This window comes from Prionailurus viverrinus, chromosome C1 (genome assembly GCF_022837055.1).
Source record: "Prionailurus viverrinus isolate Anna chromosome C1, UM_Priviv_1.0, whole genome shotgun sequence".
NCBI classification, from domain to species: Eukaryota; Metazoa; Chordata; class Mammalia; order Carnivora; family Felidae; genus Prionailurus; species Prionailurus viverrinus.
Genome location: NC_062568.1, coordinates 3,108,815 through 3,132,327, shown reverse-complemented (window position 1 = coordinate 3,132,327; position 23,513 = coordinate 3,108,815). Strand labels below are relative to the sequence as shown.

Genomic DNA, 23,513 nt, shown 5'->3' with positions numbered 1-23,513 from the left:
ATTTTTATATCTGTACGAATTATAAATTTATCTTTCTCAGAAAATTCTCTTAAGTTTTTATATTAAAACGAACACAAACTCGGGGCCCCTGGGTGGCTCAGGTCACCATCTCTTGGTTCATGAGTTGGAGGCGGTGGCCAGCCCTGTGCTGACAGTTCAGAGCCTGGAGCCTGCTTCAGATTCTGTGACTCCCTCCCTCTCTCTCTCTCTCTCTCTCTCTCTCTCGCCCTCGCTCTCTGCCCCTCTCCCGCTCACTGTCTCTCAAAAACAAACACTGAAAAACGATTTTGTTAATAAAAAAATAAAACGACACATATTATGTAGCGGGATGCAATTTTTGCATGTACTTCTAGTACAAAATTTACATCTTGGAACAAATTTTACACTTCCCAGGTGAACCCAGGCACACAGCTCAATCCTTTTCGACAGGACTCAAGCCCCCAGGCTTGTCTGAGAAGCTCCCCAGGGAGCTTTGAAAAATGCTGGCGTCCAGGCCCCAACCCGAGCGGTTCCTTGCGAACCTCGAGAGTGGACGAGAGTCTAGGTGTTTTAAACAGCCGCCCAGGTCACTCGGACAAGCACCCCAGGGGAAACTAGTGGCCGGACGAGCATTTACTGACCCTGCAGTGCAGCAGGTGACCTGTTAGGAATTTATTTTAATCCGGTGCGGCCGAATCTACCAGGAATGCCCAGAATTCTTGCCCCCGCCCCTAGGCTGGGCAGCCGTCCCCCCCCCCCCCTCCCCCGCCCCGGGGCTTGTAATCTCGGTGCAGAAAAGCGGTGCTGGAGGGCCCGGGCGTCCCAGGGCGGTCAGGCCAGCCGGCGACCCAGAGGCCATCCCAGAACCGCCCCGGGCTTTAGTGGGGACAATCGCGCTTTGCCATCGGGCTGGGGGCGGAGAGGAGGGCGGTGAATGGTGGTGGAAGCCGCAGAATCCCGGGGGTGCGTGCGGGCAGAGGACGGAGAGCGCGGCGCTCCGCTCCCCCAGAGAGGCGTGTCCGGACGGGACGCACCTGCCGGCCCGCGGCTCCGCGGTGGGGGCGGCGCACTTACCCCCGGAGCCGGCTCGGCAGCGGCGGACCGGGCGCGGGGCCCCGCGAGGACCGAGGGCGCGGTGCGGCGGGAGGCCGGCGGAGTCCTCGGCTCCCGGGCAATCCCAGGAGAGGGCGGGGAGCGCCCCCAACTGCCCACGTAGGGTATCGTGACCAAGGGACGGGAGGGACGATTTGCGCCGGTTTTGTGAAATCTGTAATTTGCGTTATTTGTACCCCAAATCCCCGGCGTTACCTGAGGGCATGTGTGCCCCGCAAACGCTGGAAAGCCCCACACCAAACTGTGTAACAGGAATTGTTTCGAGGTTTCATCCTTTTCCTTTGGCTTCTCTGTGTGAGGCTTTCTAGCACGTAGCACTGAGTTGAGAGGTAAAGTCCAGGAGGTAGAAACGTGCCAGCATCCGGACGGACGTGGTGGCTTTGGAGGGAGTGAGATGGCTGTGAGGTCTTCTGGGCCACCTTAGGGTCGCTATTTCAGGGGAAGGGGGACTTATTTTACCCACCAAGGAGATGAATTGCAGCCCCTTACAGTCGACAGAAATCACAGGCCAGGGCGCCTGGCTGGCTCCGTGGTAGCAGGCGACTCTTGACCTCTGGGTTGTGAGTTTCAGCCCCACGTTGGGCCTAGAGCCTACTTTAAAAAATAAAGTAGGGGCTCCTGGGTGGCTCGGTGGGTTAAGCATCTGACTTCAGCTCAGGTCATGATCTCTCAGTTCGTGAGTTCCAGCCCCACGTCCGGCTCTGTGCTGACAGCTCAGAGCCCGGAGACCGCTTCGGATTCTGTGTCTCCTCTCTCTCTGTTCCTCCCCTGCTCACTCTCTCTCTCTCAAAAATAAATAAACATTAAAAAAATTTTAATAAAAAAATAAGATGAAAAGGGGCACCTGGGTGGCTCAGTAGGTTGAGCATCTATCTGGCTCAGATGGTCTCTGGGATGGAGACCCGAGTAGGGCTCCGCTTTGAGCATGGAGCTTGCTTGGAATCCTCTCTCTCTCTCTCTCTCTCTCGATCAGCCCCTCTAGCCAACTTGCCCTCTCTCTCCAGCCTGCCGGGAGAAAGCACCAGCCACTAGCCCGCCCACCCTCCCAGGCCTTCTGACGTCAGAATGAAGGCCTTAGATATCAGGGAATAGTTTGCTATCACCGTAATTGTTTAGTGTCTGAGCTCTCAGACACATGATGCAACACTCTAATTTTTTTATAAAGCTAACATTGGATATAGCCAACATTGGTTAGGATATGTTTGGTTGCAAGTGACATAAAACTCAGCTCAAGTAAAAGACCAAGGGCCACCTGCAGCATGATTGGTCTGTGTCCACTAATCATCCAGGAGAGACACATAGGTCAGTGGTCCCACCTGCTGAAGCAGGCTGCCCTAAGCGATGGAGATCTGTGCTCAGGCAGCTGGGGCGCGGAAGCTGAAAATTACCCACCACGCTGAAGCCATGCACGTGGTCTGGAAGGCTTTGAGGCAGGTCCGGAAGGAGCGGAGCATCCCCCAGAGCTGCCTGCAGTTAGCTAAAACCAGCTGCCAGTGGAAAGGCAGGACTCACATCAGCCCAGCTCATCCAGATCCCATCAAACGTTTCTTGCTAGATTTGTTTTATGTGATCTACAGCTGTGCTGTTTGGCACTTTAAAAAACAGAAAGTTCCCGGGGTGCCTGGGTGGCTTCATCACTTAAGCATCCAACTTCAGCTCAGGTCATGATCTCACAGTTTGTGAGTTCGAGCCCCGCATTGGGCTCTGTGCTGACAGCTCAGAGCCTGGAGCCTGCTTCAGAATCTGTCTCCCTCTCTCTCTGCCCCTCCCCTGCTCAAGCTCTGCCTCTGTCTCTCAAAAATGAATAAATGTTAAAAAAAAATGTTTTAATAAACAAACATTTTTTTTTAAGTTTTTTAAATAGAAAGTTCCTTGGGGCGCTTGGGTGGCTCAGTCAGTTAAGTGTCTGATTCTTGCTTTCGGCTCAGGTCATGATCCCACAGTTTGTGAGTTCGAGCCCTGCATTAGGTGGCTCAGTTGGTGTCCACTTCAGCTCAGGTCATGACCTCGCGGTTCATGAGTTTGAGCCCTGCATCGGGCTCTGTGTTGACAGATCAGAGCCTGGAGCTGTTTCGGATTCTGTGTCTCCCTCTCTCTCTGACCCTCCCCTGCTCATGCTGTCTCTCTCTTAAAAATAAAATTCAAAACACATTAAATTATAAAAAAAAAAATCCGTGTCAAACTCTGTACCACACACAGCGTATACTTCCTTTTGCACATGAAACGTTTACCACATGTGTGTATTAAGAAGAAAGAAAACATCAAGTATCCTCCAAAGCAGAAATCTGACAGGCCAAACACTATGTCCAGGATACAATAAACCAGAGATTAATCACAAAAGTAAAGCAAACAACAATCCTAGCCTCCTTCTTAAGTAACTGTCGAGTCAAAGAGAAAATAGAAACTATAATGGTTGATTGTTTTGAATTAGGAATACCACATAATTATGAGATAATGCCAATTTACGTCATTATGACTTCAAAGGTGTTATATGTCAGGCCTTAGCCCTAAGGTCGTGACTATTTGAACATTGTAAAATTTACCAACTTTAAATGCATTCATTTTTTGTAAGAAAAATTACTATAAATAACTGACCTAATATTTCAACTCAAAATTTCAGGGAAAGAACTTTAAAACAAAGCCAGGAAAAAGAAATAAGAAATAATAAAGAGGAAAGTCAACTTTAATAAATGTGAAAGCAGTAGAATTGATAAAGAAATTCAAAAGTCGATTTTTTTTAAGATTTTATTTTTTTAATATCTTAAAAAAATTTTTTTTGTTTGTTTCCATTTGAGAGAGAAAGAGAGAGACAGTGCACGAGCAGGGGAGGGGCAGACAGAGAGACTGAGACAGAATCTGAAGCAGGCTCCAGGCTCTGAGCTGTCAGCACAGAGCCCGACGTGGGGCTCGAACTCATGAGCCATGAGATGATGACCTGAGCCAAAGTCGGACGCTCAACTGACTGAGCCAGTCAGGTACTCCTTAAGATTTTATTTTTATGTAATCTCTACACTCAACATGGAGCTTGAACCCACAGTTCTGAGATCAAGTCGCATGCTCCACCGACTGAGCCAGCCAGGCGCCCCCAAAAGTAGATTCTTAAACAAAAAATTAAGCACTTCAATAGTTACAGTTTCTGCCAAATTGAATAAAAGGAGAGAAAAGACAAATGCAATTAGCAAGTTGATGTAATTAACACAGTTTATAATGTAAAATTATAAGAATGACAATTCCCACATGAACATGTGAATAGGTTTTTAAATCTTATTGGAAAGTATGGTTCAAATTAATACAAGAAACAGACTCACAAAGAAAAGAAAATCCTTATGTTCCCCTAAGTGAGGAAGAACCTCAAAGCATTATCAGAGGATCATCTTCCCAGGGGCGCCTTTGTGGCTTAGTTGGTTGAGCAGCCAGCTCTTGATTTTGGCTCAGGTCATGATCCCATCGTTTGTGGGATCAAGCTCTGTGTTGAGCTCCCTCCCTCTCTCTCTCTCTCTCTCTCTCACGAGATAAATAAATAAGCTTAAAAAAAAATCACCTTCCCAGAGTCCCTGTAGATCATTTGGTCAGTAAGTTCTTTCAGATTCCAAAGAAACAACTCACTCCAGCCTATGTAAGCCACTGCTGATGTGGAAAAGGACAAACTGTCCAACCCCTTGTATGAAGTCAGTACAACCCGGATGCGAAACCCAGCAGAGCGAGCCCAGCTGCACGATGCCAGACTCCTGACACACATCCAGAACCCCCTTCCATTTCCTGGTCTTGAGCTCCCGGGTTCTTGCCCTCCCATTTGTCCCTAAATCCTTTTGATCAATAGTCCCCTTTTTCCAGGGCAGACCCAGCCTTCACTTTAATCCCCCCAAGGGGCTTGCGTGCTGGATCCTTCTCACCAAAGCTGGGTTTTGCTGGCTGCCTTCCTCATCACACTTAGTGACTTAGACCCGGTTAACCTACTCACCCAACACCCTGTGCCCACACTGCCGCTGAGTGCCTCTGACCCTCTAGCAACCCATGGGCATTGCTGACCAGCTGCAGAGCAGAAAGCCCCCTTGGGGGCCTATTGCATGCCAAGGCTGCCTCTGTTAGGTCTCTGCTAGAGACAGCAGACTAGACAGTGACCATCCTCCCCTCCTGGACATTGCCGATGCCCTCCCCACCCCCCACCTCTGTATCCACCCCACAGCTGTCTCACCAGCACCTCTGCATCTGCACCTCCCTGAGACACATCTCCCCTTCTCATGCCTTGTTCTCTTACAAGGGATGTGGGTCCCACAGTAAAACGGCTCAAGTCCCTGGGGGAAATATGGTTCTTTCAGTTTTGCCACAAAGCTTTCCCCTATTCTGGTTGCAGTCACTGGTAACTGACAGAAACCCAACTCCAAACTTGGTCAAGAAAAAAAGAACTTTTAAGTGGATGTAACAAATCTCTAGGGCTTCGGGTATGGCTGGATCCAGGTGCCTAAATGATTGCCTTTCATCTGTTAGCTCTTTTTTTCTCTGAGTTGACTTGATTCTCTAGCAGGCAGCTTCAGACTTAGGTGGTCTTTACAGATCACACTCCCAAAAGAAAAAAAAAAAAGTAAGCAGAGTTAGAAGAAAAAAAAAAAAGGAGATACAGCTTTTGTGATACCAGAGAAGTCATTTTAGACCTCCAGCTATTTATGCCCTACTGTGATTTATGCCCTATTTGCCCATGCACACTTCTTGCAGAACTTTCTACGAGGTGTCAGAACGGGGGAAAAATGCAAAGACCTCGATACTTAAGGATTTAAAGGGAATGCAAAGATGAATAGTCTCTACCAGGCCAGGAAATAGTCTAACCATAACAGAGACAATAAATCGGTGGTCAAACTCCCAGTGCTGTTTCAAAGGTAAGCAAGGCCCTGCATTCCTTACCCAGGATAAGGATCCCGAGACCGCATCCAGTTTATTCCAGCTCTAGGCTCTTGGAGCATCCCCATGACCCTTCTCCTTGTCCAGTTATCTCTGCCTCTTTATAATTTAAAACCTCTACCCAAGAAGGAGCACAAACCTCATTAACATAACATACAATGTGTAGGAATGTTTCCTTAAGACACAGGCATGACCTTATGCCCGTCTCTAGGTACGATGACAAAGATCTCCTTTCTGAATGTTCATCCTAAGCCTAAAGAAAAGAAACCCACTCACCCCTGCTCAGGGAGTCACATGGCTTTGGAATTTATTCCCCCCTCATCTCCTTATTCGCTGCAAATAAATTTTCCTTTCTGTGTAACAGCTCTGCCCGATGTAATCTCTATCTGTACCTCACCAAGGAGCAAACTCACATTCATTCAGTTCTGAAATGAGTATCTTTCCGATATTTCTGGCAAAAACTCAAGGAGAGATTCTCATTAGGCCGGCGTGTATCATATATCCAAGCCGGACCAGCGTTTATGGCGAGGAGAACAGAGTCCACTAACCAGGATATCACTAAGGCCCGGGACAGGGTTAGGCCCATCCAATCCACATGGCCCAAGCAGGATTACAATGAAAGGGGGCTGTCAAGGAAGGATGGATTCCCCAAGGAAGGGGTTAAGAGGAAACAAAAATTACAAACTCAGCCTGCAGCGCCCCAGGCTGGGACAGATTACAGTTGACCCTCACACTCTGCTCAGGATCTGATGCTTCACACCCTTGGCCCCCAGATGAGCCTGGACCCTCCACCAAACCCTTTTCTCAAGAGATTGTTTTCCTCTTGGGCACTTTTTTTTTTTTTTAAAGTAATCTCTGTGCCCAAGGTGGGGCTTGAACTCATGACCCCGAGATCAACAGTCGCGCGCTCCACAGACTGAGCCAGCCAGGTGTCCCTCTCTTGGGCACCACTGATCCTTCTTACAATCTGGCTTCCATTCTCTGCCCACCGAACCCCATCAGGATTGTTCATTTGTGACTGACCTCCAATTTAAACAGGTTCATGGATCTCCCCATGGGGCTTTCAGGTCTATGCAAATCTGGAATTGCAGCTTGGACATCAGATTCTGAGTGAAGGAAAGAGGAACCCAGAGCAGAAAGAACAGGAATTTCCATTCTCTTTGCACAAGAAGGGGGCCTGCTTTCCAGAACTGAACCTGGGTAGTGAGCTATTGGTACCTAACAAATTATACCAAACTTTAACAACCCAAAACAACAAAAAACATCTCTGGAACTTGGGAGCAAATTAAGTGGATTCACCAAACACAAAAGTTCTAAATGAAAGATTATACAATACAGTTTAGTAGCATATTAAAAGTTCAATAGGGCAAAGGATCTGAATAGATATTTCTCAAAGAAGATAAACAGCCAATAAGCACACGAAAAGATATTTAACATCACTAGTCATTAGGGAAGCAAATCAAACCCACAATGAGGTATCACTTAGGTATCTCATTAGGATGGCTCTTATCCATGAGGATGGCTAATAAAAAAAGAAAGGGGGGTGGGCCTGGCTGGCTCAGTTGGTAGAACATGTGACTCTTGATCTCAGGGTCATGAGTTCAAGCCCCGCATTGGTCATGGAGCCCATTTGTGGGGAAAAAAGGGGAGGGGGAGGGAATAACAAGTGTCGGCAAGGATACGGAGCACTTGGAACCCTCGTGCGTTGATTGGTGGGAATGTAAAACGATGTAGCCACCACGGAAAACAGTGTGGTGGTTCCTCAGAAACCACTTGATGCAGCAATTTTAATTCCAGGTATATACCCAAAAGAACTGAAAGCAGGGACTCGAACAGATACTTGTACATCGGTGCTCATGCAGCATTATTCACAATAACCAAAAGGTGGAAGCAGGCATCAAAGTCCATCAGTAGACGAATTGATAAAGAAAACATGGTCTATCCATACAGTGGAATAACTGAATGAAATTGCCACAACATGGTACATACACGCTGCAACACGGATGAAAACATCATGCTAACTGAAATAGAACAGACACAAAAAGACAAATACCGTATGATTCTACTTACATGAGGTACCTAGAGTAGCCAAATTCATAGAGACAGAGAGTGGAGTCGAGGTTACCAAGGGAAGTGAGGAGAGGAGGGAGGGAGTGTTTAAAGGGCACAGAATTTATGTTGCGGATGATGAAAAAGTTCTGAAGTTGATGCTGGTAATGGTTGCACAGCTCTGTAAATGTATTTAATGCCACTGAACTGTACATTTTAAAAAGATTAAAATGACAAATTTTGTGTAATGTATATTTTACCACAATAGTAGATAGATGATAGATAATTAAAAAAAAAATTTTTTTATGTTTATTTTTGAGGGACAGAGACAGAGCGTGAGCCAGGGAGGGGCAGAGAGAGAGGGAGACAGAATCCCAAGCAGGCTCCAGGCTCCTAGCTGTCAGCACAGGGCCCAGTGCTGGGTCCCTTCCTGGAGGCTGGCCACAGGTTGTACTCCCACCGCCCCAGAGACAGGCCAATGAGAGGGTACAAAAGCCCTACCCCTGCCTCCATCCGGAACAATCTGAGGGATAGTCCCAGCTCCAGAGCTCCCATGGGAACTGAGACCTCCATTTCGGCTGCATCCCAGCCCAGCTGTTCCTGTCCCCCATCTTCCTCTCTCCCCCCTCGTCCCCCCTCTCCCCTCCTCCTCCCACCCCTCCTCCCCCCACCCCCAGGCGCTGAGCCTGAGAGCCCTGCCCAGTAAACCTCCTTTTGCAAATTTCCCTCTCAGAGTCTGGGTCCCGGAGACCTGCCCAGTGACACCACCTATACTTGCTCCAAAAAACTGAACCTCAATCTGATCTATTGTCTAGAAATACGAGGGGGCAAAGAACATGGTAAACACCACCCACAGGGACATAATCAGCAAACCCAAGAGGAGGCCCATTCTGCAGGGCAAATTACTTGATGTCATCGATGAACAAACAGCAAGAAAAATGAAAAGAGGGAAGGAAAATTCACAGACTGAAAGAGACTCCAGGGGCTCCTGGGGGGCTCAGTCAGTTGAGCGTCTGATTCTTGATTTCAGCTCAGATCATGGTCTCACAGTTCATGGGATCAAGCCCCAAGATGGGCTCTGAGCCGACAACACAGAGTCTGCTTGGGATTCTCTCTCTGCCCCTCCTCCGTTCTCTCTCTCTCTCTCTCAAAATAAATAAACTCAAAGAAAGGAAGAAAGAAAGAAGAAAGAAAGAAAGAAAGAACGAGACTCCAAAGCCATGTGCGCCTCCTTTGAATGCAGGTTTGATAAGGGAAGTGAAAAAAAAATACAAAATGATGAGCTAATCAAGGAAATCTGAACACTGAATATTTGATGACAGCAAGGAATTCATGTTTAACTTGTAAGATGTGATAATGAAATTGTTTTATTAAAAGAATCATTAACCTTTAAAGATACATATTGAAATATCTTAAACAAATTAATATAATGTTGGAAATATGTGGACAAAATATTGGGAAAATTGGAAATACGGATGAAATTATATAATATTGAAAATATATTTCAAAAATTTCTGAGGGTTGTGGGAAGGATGAGGGACAAATGAAACAAATTTGGACAAAGCTGGGGGCCGTCGGGTAGCAGGTTCTTTTTTCTGGTCTTTCTACTTTAATATGTGCTTGACAATGTCTCTAATAAATTTATTTTTATTTTTATTTTTTGAATTTTTTGAGAGAGATCATGCAGGTAAGCAAGCAGGGGAGAGGCAGGAGAGAGAGAGAGAGATTGAGAGAGAGAATCTCAAGCAGACTCCATGCCTGGCTTATGGCCCAACTCAGGGCTGGATCTCATGACGGTGAGATCATGACCTGAGCAAAATCAAGATTCGCACACTTAACTGACTGAGCCACCCAGGCGCCCCAAAAGATTTTTTTAAAACATCAATTTGAACATAAAAGTTGGCATCCTATGTAATGGTAAAACACTTGGGTGGTTCTCAGCATGATCAAACGTGTTCCCTCGAGGCCACAATCATGAGCTAACTAGGTCTGGAAGTCACAAAGCAAAAAGATGTGAAACAAGAAAACGGACATGAGAAATAGGACTAGTGAAAAGGAAGTTATGTGATTTGCAGATGACACAGTTGACTACTACAGAAAAACCAAATCAAGTGAAATACGTCACACTTATGACAGTGTAGCAAAGAGACTAAATGCGAGAAGAATAGACATGTGGGGTTTTTTTTGTTCTTTTTTAATGTTTATTTATTTTTGAGAGAGCACAAGCGGGGAGGGACAAAGGGAGAGGGAGACACAGAATCCGAAGCAGGCTCCAGGCTCTCAGCTGTCAGCACAGAGCCCAACGCGGGGCTCAAACCCACCAACTTCAAGACCATGACCTGAGGGGAAACCAAGAGTCAGACACTTAACCACTGAGCCACCCAGGTGCCCTAAGACATATTTTCTTATATGTTAATAACATTCAATTAGATTACATAATGGTGGGAAAGACTCTATCAAAATAACCAGGAAAAAAAATTACTAGGGGGCGCCTGGGTGGCTCAGTTGGTTAAGTGTCTATTGATTTCGGCTCAGGTCATGATCTCGTGGTTTGAGTTCGAGCCCCGGGTTGAGCTCTGTGCTGACAGTGCAGAACCTGCCTGGGATTTTTTCTCTCTCCCTCTCTCTTTGGTCCTCCCCCGCTATCTCTCTCTCTCAAAAGAAATCTTAAAACTTAAAAAAATGTTTGTTAATAAAATAAGAGGAGAAACATGCAATTCTTCTTTAAAAAATTATTAGGATAAAAAAAAAAACATTATTTGGAGTAGCCTTAATAAAAAATGTAAGAGATGTGTGAAGAAAGGTAAATTTTTTTCTTAGTGATATAAGTCACCTGTTCCAGGATGGAAAACTGACGGTTGTAAGAATGTCGGTCTTTCCAAATTAATGTTAGTGTTTTAATACAATTCTAACCAAAATGTGGGGAGTCTTTTATGCCGTTATTGAAATATACGGACATACAATAATTTCACGTATTGAAAGTGGATAACGTAATAAGTCTGACATGCATACTCATGTCAAACCGTGACCACAGTCAAGAGAGCGGGCCACCCATCACTTGTGCCCCTAGGCACTCTCTCCCTTCTTTCCTTCTTTGCCTCCCCCTCTCCCTTCCCTGGTCTTCAGGCAACCACTGATCTGCTTCCTACCATCATGGATCAGTTTGCATTTTCTGGAATTTTATAGATGTGCAGTCATCTATATAGCACCTACTCTTTTTCATCGAACTGCTTTTACCTAGCATAATTATTTACAAATCCACCCACCCTGTTGTGCGTATCAATACCTCCTTTTCAGTCTTGTGTTGTTTTTTTTTCTAAGTAAGCACTACATTGAATGTAGGGCTTGAACTCACAACCACGATATCAAGAGTCACATGCTGTATGGACTGAGCCAGCCAGGCGCCCCTCAACAGCTCCTTTTCATTGTTGAGTGGTATTTCATTGTATGGATATGCTAAATTTTATATCTTTTTTATTTTTTATTAATCTTAGAGAGAGAAAGAGGACAAGTGGGGAGGGGTAGAGAGAGAGGGAGACACAGAATCTGAAGCAGGCTCCAGGCTCTGAGCTGTCAGCACAGAGCCCAACCCGGGACCCGAACCCACGAACCATGAGATCATGACCGGAGCCAAAGTCGGATGCTTTAACCGACTGAGCCACCCAGGCGCCCCATGGATATACTAAATTGTAATCAGTAGTTGAACTTGCAAATATTAAATCTAAGGATAATGAAGGTCAGCTGTATGTACTGAAATGCATTACAAGGAACTGCCTTTCACGACTGTGGGGGCTGACAGAGGGGGCTGGCAAGCCCAGAATCCACAAGGGCAACCCGTCAGGAAGGGCTGGCTAGAACTCCATGCCCACAAGAGTTGAACTACACAGGCAGAATTTCTTCTTTCGGGAGTCTTCCACCCTGCTCTTTAAAGCCTTTCAACTGTTTGAATTAGGTCCCCTTAGATTATGTAGGATCATCTCTCTTAACATCAATTGCCTATAAACTTTCATCACCTCACAAAACACCTTCCTGGCAACACCTAGGCTAGTTCTGACTCCAGAACTGGGGGCTGTGGCCTAGCCAGGTTGAGACATCAAAAGACCATCACAGTCACTGGACGAAACCACGCTGTAGCTGCAATACTGAAGACAGAGGAGTATGATAAAAGCTACGTATTATCCCGCTTCACGTTTAATAATGAACATGACAGAACACAACAGCCAGTGTTTTTGTGCTGGAAAAATCTCGCGAATGAATGGGAGAATAAAAGCGGCGACACTGAAAGGGCAAGGCACGTCTGGCCCTCCAAAAAAATGCATTTAAAGATGCAGGGGGGTTTGTTTAAGGAGAGCTCAATTCGGGAAAAGTTGGAACACTCCCGACACTGGATGGGCTATCTCACAATAAGCTTTTACTGCCGCGGGCTCTGAAACTGCTCAGCCAAAGACAAATCTCCCACACTGTTCGAGAGACGTGTGGAAGGCAAGGGCATGCGCGAGGAAATTAACGAGCTACTTTTGGGGTTGGATCAGAGGACAACAGTGGAAGCAGTTCCTTGTCCAGCAGTGTGATATGTTCTAGAATAGATGACCTTTCTTTTACCAGTGAAAGCAGGTCGTTGAGGAAACAGCCTCGCTTTCCCCTCCAGCAGGCAAATGGACGAAACCGCAGACCCCGCAGACCCCTCTCAACGGGGCGGGGGGGGGAACTCCTTGCTTTTGGTCAGAGGGACGCGCTGCCGCTTTCTTACTTTGTGAGTCGCCCCGTGCAAACTACAAAGGCTGTCGACGTTTTGGAAGCGCTAAACACGTTTTTTGCCAAGTCGGTTGCGCCTGGAAAGAAACGCTTCATTCTCTGGCCAGATGGACCTCCCGCAAAGCTTATTTTGCAAACTCGAGTGATAAAGAGAGCTCTGCACGTCGTCATCGCTCGATGCTTTTTACGCAGACCGGCACAGGCAGTAGAGACTTGCCCAATATCTCTGCGAGATGTCTTGTCAACATTCATCAAAGTCATCAACTCTGTCGGAAGCAGGTCCCTCCATCACTGCATTTGAAAAAGTTTGCAAGGAAATGGGAAAACAGTTTATAGAGGGCTTCTCACTGGCTTTTAAAGGACAAGTTCTTTTTTATTTTTTAATGTTTTTAAATATTTATTTTTGAGAGAGACAGAGACAGAGACAGAGTGAGCAGGGGAGGGGCAGAGAGAGAGAGAACAGAATCCCAAGCAGGCTTCAGGCTCTGAGCTGTCGGCACAGAGCCCGATGTAGGGCTCAAACCCATGAACTATATGAGATCAGGACCTGAGCTGAAGTCGGGGGCTTAACCGACTGAGCCACCCAGGCACCCCAGAATGTTACTATTCTTTGAGAAAACCCTGTCTTCACCTAGTAAAGCAAGCCCTGGACGCTTAGATATAGATCTATGCAAATCAAGATTTTCTGGACTTATACCAGAAAAAAAGAAAGCTGTTACAAACATTTTCATACAATTTTTTTGTGTGTGGACACGTTTTAATTTCTCCTGAGTAAATACTTAGAAACAGAACTGGAGTCATAGCGTAGGTATATGTTTAACTTTACAGTATTATAAACTGTCGGTGTAGCTGTATGTTGAATTTTATAATAAACGGCCACTTTCCAAAATGGCTGTACCATTTGACATTTTACTGGCAATGAGTAAGAGATTTGGCTCCATAGCCTCGACAACGTTTGCCCCATCAGTTTTAACTTTAGCCATGCTGGGGGGTAGACAGTGGTATCTCTTTGTGGTTTTGATTTGTATTTCTCTGACGGCTAATGATGTTGAGCACTTTTTCATGTGCTTTTTTTTTTTTTTGCAAATTCAGATGTCTTCTTTTATAAAGTGTCTGCTTAAGACTAGTCTTTTTATTGGGCTATCTTTTTCTTGAGGACTTGTCATCCTTTATAGTTCATGGGTACAAATCCTTTATCAGGAATTCATTTGTGAATATTTTCTCCCAACTTATGGTTGTCCTTTCATTTTCTTAACAGTGTCTCCTGAGGAGGGGCACCTGGCTGACTCAGTCAGTGGAGCGTGCGACTCTTGATCTCTGGGTTGTGAGTTAGAATCCCACGATGGGTGTAGAGATTGCTTTAGAAAATAAAATCTTGGGGCGCCTGGGTGGCGCAGTCGGTAAGCGTCCGACTTCAGCCAGGTCACGATCTCGCGGTCCGTGAGTTCGAGCCCCGCGTTGGGCTCTGGGCTGATGGCTCAGAGCCTGGAGCCTGTTTCTGATACTGTGTCTCCTTCTCTCTCTGCCCCTCCCCCGTTCATGCTCTGTCTCTCTCTGTCTCAAAAATAAATAAACGTTGAAAAAAAAAAATTAAAAAAAAAAAAAAGAAAATAAAATCTTAAAAATAAATAAAACACAAAACAAACAAAAAGTGTCTTCCGATGAGCAGACATTTTAATTTTGATGAAGTCCTATTTAACATTTTTCCCCATTTATAGTTAATGCCTTTTGTATCCTAAGAAATCTTTTCCTACCCTAAGCCATAAAGATATTCTCCTTTGTTTTCTTCTAGAAGTTTTATAGTTCTATGTTTTGTATTCAGGTCTGTGATCCACCGTGCATTAATTTTTATATATAGGGTGGAGTAAAAGTTGAGGTTCATTTTTTTAAAATATAAATAATCTAGTTTTCTAAACACTATTTGTTGAGAAGACTGTCTTTTCCCCCATTGAATGCCATAATGCCATTTTAAAAAATCAATCAAATCAATATATGAGGAATTACTTCCAGAATACCTTCTCTATTTCATTGATATATTTATCCTCACAACAATAAGGCACTGCCTTGGTTTCTGCAGCTTTCTAATAAATCTAGAAATCATTTAGTGTGAGTCCTACAGCTTTCTTTTTTTTTTTTTATTTCTTTTTTCTTTTATTTTTGAAGGCCATTTTAGCTATTCTAGTCCTTTGCATTTCCATATAAGCTTTTTTTTTAATTTTTTTTCTTTTTTTTTTTTTTTTTTTTAAATTTTTTTCAACGTTTTTTATTTATTTTTGGGACAGAGAGAGACAGAGCATGAACGGGGGAGGGGCAGAGAGAGAGGGAGACACAGAATCGGAAACAGGCTCCAGGCTCTGAGCCATCAGCCCAGAGCCTGACGCGGGGCTCGAACTCACGGACCGCGAGATCGTGACCTGGCTGAAGTCGGACGCTTAACCGACTGCGCCACCCAGGCGCCCCCCCATATAAGCTTTTAAGTCATCTTGTCAACGTCCACTAAAAAGTTTGCCGAGACTATGATGGTTGGATTGAATCTATAAATAAATTTGGAGAGGATGACGTCTTAACAATAGTGTGTCTTCTCATCCACAAACGGGGTATATCTCTCCAGTTCCCTAGTTATTTCAGTTCTCGCAATGTCTTCTCATCTTTTGCTGCAGTTATTTTGGCGGTGAGGAAGATGCATGGGAGGAGGCTCCCACAGGGACAGCAGCCGCGCGTGCGGCGAGGGAGGGAGCGGCGAGTAGCGGCCGCCAGGGCGGCGCCCGAGAGCGGGGTAGCGCGGGGACTGGAGAGCCGAGTGGGCCCCCCCTCTGCCTGCCCTTCTCTTCCGGTCCGCACGCGAGACCCCGAGCAGCACCTTGGGCCAAAATCCATGAAAGGGCGCCCGACACTAACCACAAGGGGGCGCACGAGCCCTCAGAAAAAGAACAGCAAGAAGCAACTGAACATATGAAGTACAAAATGCAATGGTCAGACTTAATGGCCAAGCCAGTAAGGAGACTTTGCAAAGACAACAGAAACATAACAAACCCCGCCAACCATTTTTTCAGGAGGGGTCGGAGCTGGTGGCCCAAATTCCACATCTGGGGGGAACGACATTTGTCAACCATCCTCAAGTATCTGCACCGCTTGGGGAGGAGGATGAAGATGTGAGCATTGTTCGCCAAGAGTGGAAGCGACAGAACTTCAAGGTATTAAATCAGGTGACAGAATAGATTTTTATCTTGGTGAAAAACCTCACTTCGAAAACAAAGTGCTTTCCAAAGAAGTTCCTCGGAGTGTTGATCCACCCCCAGGGCTCACGGAAGTCAAGTGGAAATCTGGAAAGGATTTGGCAAAACGTTCAAGTCAGACTCAGAATCAAGCCAGCAGGAGGAGAGAGCGTGGGAGCCAGAGGGTGTCCTCCTCTGGTTTACTGGCCAGTCTGCGCGGGTGCGGGTGAGTGGGGCAGGGCGATCAGAGATGACAGGTGGCAAATCCATGGCAGCACTCCTTGGCTCCCGACATGGATGATGAAGAAGAGGAAGGAGAAGATGATGATGGAGGAGGAGGAATGGAAGATATTGACAAAGTGAGGATGAAGATGATGTTGAGCAGGAGGAAGGGGAAGGACGAGGAGAGAGAAGCCGACTCATGGAACAGGGATGGATTCCAGCCTTCCTAAATCGTCCCCAGTTCCTGGGAGCAACTTGCAGCCTTCCCCCCCCCCCCCCCCCCCCCCCCCCGCCCTCTCCTCTTGTGCTCTGTCGCCCTGTTTTTTGAGGTCCCGATTCTCTCTTTTACACCAGCAAAGGCTCTCAACTATCTGGGGAGGAAAAAAACCTTGAGCAGAATACATTGGGGGGAAAAATCTCTACTCCTTTCTGTTCCAAATTCGTTTTCATCCCTTCCTGTCTCAACAAAAACTTTATGGAATCAACACCACCGGGGAGCGGGGAACAAAACCAAACCACCTTCTGCTCCCTTAATTCGCTGGCCGCTGGAGGGCGCTAGGCCCCTGTGTAGCAGGGCATAGAAGTCTAGCTTTTCCCCTCCTATCTCCGTCTGTGGGCTAAGAGATTACACTGCATCTCCGTGTGCGTATAGACGGTTGGCATTTACCAACGTGTATCAGTCCACCTTCTCTTGTGTAAGAAAATTTTTTTTGGTGGCTCGGTTGGTTAAGAGCGTCTGACTCGATTTCAGCTCAGGTCATGATCTCACAGCTCGTGAGATTGAGCCCCGCATTGGGCCCTGCACCGACAGCACAGAGCCCGCTTGGGATTCTCTCTCTCCCTCTGTGCCCCTCCCGCCCCCTCAAAATAAATAAAATAAACATGAAAGTTTTTTTTAAACTTTAAAAAATGGGGTTATGAAAGGTCAGCAAAGGGTGGATTTGAGATGTTTGGGTGGATTAAGGAGGCATTTTGACATTTGGCTTCTCCTTTGGCACGTTTAATTGTGATGTGTTTTACTTTTACGGGTTTTGACTTTAAATTTGTTCGTTCACATACAGTATCAAATTAGTTTCAGGTGTAGAATTTAGTGATTCAAAATGCACGTACAACAGCCAGTGGCCATCACAAGTGCACTTTTTAATCCCCATCACTTATTTAACCCATCTCCCCCCCCACCTCCTCCCTGGTATGATCGTGATGTTTAATAGGTATCTCTGCATGTAAAATGACACTTTAGAAATAAAATTTTCTCCTAATAATGACTTGAGCCCTGCCTCTTGGTGAGACAATCAGCAGAACCTGTAGGATTTTATCTGGAATTGACCTGCTCCATTGTGGACTGTTTATTTAAAATTTGTATTTTGTGTCCCTGGAAAGCTGATGCTCAGTGTTAAAAGTGAAAATTGCACAGGGGCGCCTGGGTGGCTTAGTTGGTTAAGTGTCCAACTTCAGCTCAGGTCATGATCTCACCGTTCGTGAGTTCAAGCCCCGCATCCGGCTCTGTGCTGATGGTGCAGAGCCTGCTTGGGATTCTCTCTCTCCTTCTCTCTGTCCCTCCCATGTTTGTGCACTCTCTCTCTCTCTCTCAAAATAAATAAACTTAAAAGTTTTTAAAGATATCATCCACTGTCTCATATTTTTCTGATAAGAATGTAGCCATTATTCTTACCCATGTTCCTTTGCAGGTAATAGGTCTTTATTGAGTGGCTGTTTTAGTCTTTGTTTTTGAACAATTCAGTTATGATGTGCAGAGGTGTGGCTTTCTTCTTGGCTCTGGGGGTTGTTTCTCATCAAATTTAGAAAATTCCAATCGTTATTTTTCAAAGAGATATTTTTCAGCTCCGTTCATTCTCTCCTGTCCTCCGTGGACTCAATTACACGTACATGAGGCAATTTGATATGGTCACTGAGGCTCTCTTCAGTTTTTTCCCCAATCTTTTTTCTCTTTGAGCTTCAGTTTGGATAGTGTAGGGGAAGTTCTGGGCTTGGAGCCCCTGTAACAACAGATAAGTTAAGAAGAGAAAAATCACACAAATTTCTTTAATGTAAGTTTTACGTGCCACGGGAGCCTTCCCAAGGAAATGAAGACCTAAGCAGTGAAGCCTAACTGTCGTTAAGTTTGACAAAGAGTGGAGAGCTGTGGGCACGCCTGGTATCCGACTCTTGCTTTCTGCTGGGGTCATGATCTCACGGTTCGTGGGTTCGAGCCCCACATCGGGCTCTGTGCTGACGGGGCAGAGCCTGCTTGGAATTCTCTCTGTCCCTCTCTGTCTGCCCCTCCCCTGCTCATTCTCTCTCAAAAAATAAAAAAAAAGAAAGAGTGGAGGGTTGTGGGAACATGTGACAGGACCAAAGAAAGAGAAGGTATGACCTGAGTTCATGCAACGGGGGCAAATCCCATTCCTTCCTCTCCTCTGGGTGTCTCTGTCTTCAGAGATAAGGGTGCTCCTTTCACCGAAGGGCCTATGACCCGCCTCAGGGAAGGTCACAGAGTCCTTCCGGAATCTGCTCTCACATTCCTTCCGCTTGAAATACTCAATATGCCAAGCTGCTGCTGTATTTCGGGGTAGCGTGTCCCAAACTCTGTCAATAATTTCTATTGAACTGTCCTCTGGTTAACTGATCCTTTCTTCTGCTGTTAAGCCCTTCTAGTGAATTTTTTGAGATATTTTGTTTTTCGGTTCTAGGCTTTCCATTTGGTTCCCTTCTTAGAGTTTTCATAGCTCTCCAGAAACACCTCCATTTCTGTATTATACATACTCCTCTTCTGAAAATTATTTAACATATTTATGATCGAAGTCTTTGCCTTCATATTTCAATATGTGAGTTATGTGTTTATCGACTTTATGATTGCGGACTACATTTTCATACTTCATTGCATGTCTAGTAATTTTTTATTTTTTTTTAATGTTTGAGAGAGAGAGAGAGACAGAGAGTGGGTGAGGGGCAGAGAGAGAGAGGGAGACACAGAATCCGAAGCAGGCTCCAGACTCAGAGCCATCAGCACAGAGCCCAACGCGGGGCTCAAACTCATGAGCTGAGATCATGACCCGGGCCAAAGTCGGATGCTTAACTGACCGAGCCACCCAGGCGCCCCTGTAGTAATTTTTTTTTAAAAAGTCAGCTCTATGCCCAAGGTGGGGCTCAACCTCATGACTCCAAGATGAAGAGTCACATGCCCTACAGACTGAGCCAGCCAGGTGCCCCTAGCAATTTTTTGCTTACTGGACATTGTGGATGATGCACTGTAGAGAATCTGATTTCTATTATCCTTCTCTGAACACTGTTGAGTTTTGTAGGCAATTAAATTCCCAACACATCATCTTGAGCATGAGGCGGGGGCTCAGTTTCAGGCTTGAGGCTTTGTTAGGGTGAGCCTATTTTGGTTTTGCATTTTGCCCCGCGTCCTAGGCTCAGTCCTTAGGTGTGGGATGTGGCTGTTACTTCTGAAATATGGCCTTTCTAAGTCTCAGAGAAAAGCTTGAAGTGCTTATTAAAAGCCTCTAACTGGGCAGAATTTGAACTCCAAACTCTGCCTCCCCAGCACTCGGCAGCTGCTGGCATCTATAGCCAGCTCTGTTAACTTTCCAGTTGTTTTCCCCCGGGCTCGTTAGAATCTTGCCCTGCGCATACACAATGTAGGACTTGGCTGAGAATTTGAAGGCAGTTAAGTGTGCAGATCTTATGGCTCAGTGTCTCTTTTATTTTCAGGAAAATTTCCAGACTTAAACTCCAAACAGACTCCTCAGCGCAATAAGACAGGCCCCCTTTCTGATTAAACTCTGTGTCTGGGGATCCATGCTAACTCATGGATACCCAACAGGAGAAAACTGGTTAAACATGGATCTCACCCAGTACCCTTATCTTCTTTTAAGGGTGATAGACTTCTGTTTCAGTTTCTATCTGGTATTATCTGTCCAACTTTAAAAGCTGATTTATATTTTGTACAGTTTATAATTGTTAACAGAACGGTCTGTTTTCAGACACTCCATCATTACCAGAACCAAACTCCCTAACTTAACTGTATTTTAAATGCAAATACATCTTATCTAATGCATTAGTGAACACATAATTCTATCACAAAAGTTGTGCATAAATACTTTAATAAATTTACTTCAATATAATTGGTTTCCCTTGTAATCCTTTCTTTTAAAGCAAATAATCTTGAGAACGTTATTCTGAGAGGTTCAAAGTCTTTACCAGGACCCCCTACGTGCAAATGTTAAGAACTCCTGGCCTAGATTCTCTCCTGCTGCTATCACAGCTTTCCCTGCATTTGGGGGAAGGACTTTCTCCGGGGTTCCTTTGTTCATCACTTACTGAGTACCTACTGCATGTCAGGCACTGTCCTAGGCCCACGGGACAGAACAATGACATCAAGCCCCTCTACTCAGAGGTTAGCAGGGATACATGTGTGCTTTTCAGGTTTCCACGTGGAGGGCCCAGCAGTAGAGGAACTCTCCAGGCCTTTTCCCGGCGTCGCTGGGTTACCTGATCTGCGGGGGATAGCCACTGGCTCCTATCTAGAAATTGGAGAGAATGAGCCTGTTGAAAGGCTCTAAGCCAAGGGCTGCTTGCTTTTCCCCTCTCCACCTCGGCTGAGGGTCACAGAGGGTCACAGCGCACACCGCTCTACTGTCTGCCCAGGTTTTCTAAGGGCGGGGAAGGGAGTTTCAGGCAGGAAGGAGGGCTCATCTGTCAAATGCTGCAAGGAAGCAAGGGGACATAAGTCACAATGCTAGGGACAAGGAGTGGGACTCAGGAGTGTGGTCCTTCTCAAAGTTTGGCAATGAAGGCAAGTGGCAACAGCTGGGTGGGGAGGTCGGGTCAGGGGACAATTCTTTTGACGAGAAAACTTTTGGCACTTTTTTAGGCTGAGGGGAAACAGATTGAGATACAAAGAGACAGTGAACCAAGCATACAAAAATGGGATACCTCTGGGAAAGGGCACAGGCCAACCATTCCATGAAATTGAGTTCTCTGTGCATTCCACAGCATCTCTTAGTGTGCTGAGTGGACTTCCTGCAGACTCCCAAGCCCCATCACATAATCCAAGTGTGAATTTGAAGTTAAAGACACATTGGCCTAGGAGCACCTGGGTGGCTCAGTTAAGTGTCCAACTCTTGATCTCAGCTCAGGTCATGATCTTCCAGTTCGTGGGCAGAGACAGCACAGCACAGAGCCTGCTTGGGATTTTTTTCTCTCTGCCCTTCCCTCGCTTGTGCGCTCTCTTTAATGTGTTAAACATTAAAAAAACAAAACAAAAAAACACCACGGGGCACCTGGGAGGCTCCGTCGACTTTGGCTCAGGTCATGATCTCACTGCTGGTGAGTTCGAGCCCCACTTCAGGCTCTGCATTGACAGCTCGGAGCCTGGAGCGTGCTTCAGAGTCTCTAATATAAAATGAAACAGAATTAAAAAAAAAAGTAAAAGAAAAAAAAACACATTGCCCTGAAACGCAGCCTTAGGTTTCCACATCCTTGTGGATGTGCTGCCACCTGCTGGAAGAATGACAGAAGTGGTGACAACCATTTGCCAACGGGAGCGGCTTTTCTAAAATGGCTGCAAAACCTTCACCCGGCCCACCAACCAGGAGACCAGACCGGTGTCCGGGAGGCAAGAATTAAGACGTTTGCAGGGTTCTAGTCCCTAAAGGTAAGCGTTAATGCTCCTCCTTGGCCTTCCAGGGTGACGGACTACCCTCCAACCTCCTCTCCATTCCACACAAGTCAGCACACCACCCCTGGACCAACCAGTAATAACAGGACTGGACTGTCCCCAATTTAATGGTGAGGAACCGAACAGCAGAAAGGGAGAACGAACCTCACTTTTCCACCCACATCAGGCGTATGGAGGGGCTGAGGGAAATGCCTGAGGGAAGGCACACCATCAGCAGCATTCGCTTATTAAAGTACATGTGTACAGTGATTCTAGATTTTTATGTTTGAGACAGGAAAGGAAGAGCAGACAGGGGAACAGAAGATCCCAAGTGGGCTCAGGACCGACAGCAGAGCCCGATTTGGGGCTTGAACTCACAAACCATATCATGACCTGAGCCCAAGTCAGATGTTTGACTGCACCAGCCAGACACCCCAAGAGCAATTCTAATGGTGGAATACGTTTCTCTTCCTTCAGCAAGGGAACCCACAGACACCCCACACCTCTAGGGCTGTAAAGTCCTATTTAGTAACAGGTACTTAGGCACTGGCTGTGCTGGGCCTGGACTCATAGCAACCCTGGTCTCTGTTCCTAACGGCCAAATAACTTTTCAGGTTTATTTAAACCTCTAGGCCTGCCAGGTAGAGTAGCCAACCAGGGCAAGCACCTACACGAGAGAAGGCTGTAGGGTCACGACAACCCTAGAATCCTCCTTTACTAGGTCTCAGGAGATGCAAACACCAACCTCACAGCCCTTGCTAGCCCAGTTTTGGGACACTGTTTTGCCCGGATGCAAATTTTGACATTAGGCAGTCTGAACTCCACTGAGTGAACAGCAACTTTTGAATCCAGAGAAACACAGGCTGCCAAGCTTTTTTTTAAGTTTATCCAAGAATATCTGCTTGCTGGCTTGACCTTCATAGCAGCAACAAGCTTCCACTGGTGCGCTCACCCTCAAAGCAGGCCATCATAGCTATCCCCCATATCCACAAGACTAGCTTAAGCTGCAAAAAATATGCATACAGTTGAGATTTCCTTCACCCACAGTGAAACTCAACCAGGCCTAAAACGGACATTTACTTACAAAAACACTTTTTTGATGTTTATTTTTAAGAGAGAACATGAGCAGGGGAGGGGCAGATAGAGAGCTCCAGGCTCTGAGCTGTCAGCAGAGCCTGACGTGGGGCTTGAACTCATGAACCCTGCGATCATGACCGGAGCAGAAGTCGAATACTTAACTGAACCACCCTGGAGCCCCTTTTCTTTGTATGCTCAACATTAAAAATGTATAAGAGACACCTGGGTGACTCCATTGGTTACGCGTCACAAGCGGTCCGCAGAGGCCACTTCCATCCTGTCCTCCTCTCTCTGCCCCTCCCCTGCTCTCAAAAATATCTTATTTTGCTAAAATGCAAAAGAGTTGGTTTTTTAAATATTTGAGAGCAAGCACAAGCAGGGGAGAGACAGAGAGGACCGAGAACCCCAAGCAGGCAATCCCACAAACCCCGGAGATCATGACCTGAGCCAAATCAAGATTTTTTTTTTTAATGGTTTTTAACGGGGCACCTGGGTGGCTCTCTCAGTTGAGCATCCCACTCAATTTCAGTTCAGGTCATGATCTC

General features: G+C 46.0%; 1 pseudogene; it reads left to right on the top strand.

Moving 5' to 3' along the window:
• The first annotated feature begins 913 nt into the window (after nt 1-913).
• Nucleotides 914-16,881, top strand: LOC125173064 (protein SET-like; annotated as a pseudogene).
• Nucleotides 16,882-23,513: the final 6,632 nt, after the last annotated feature.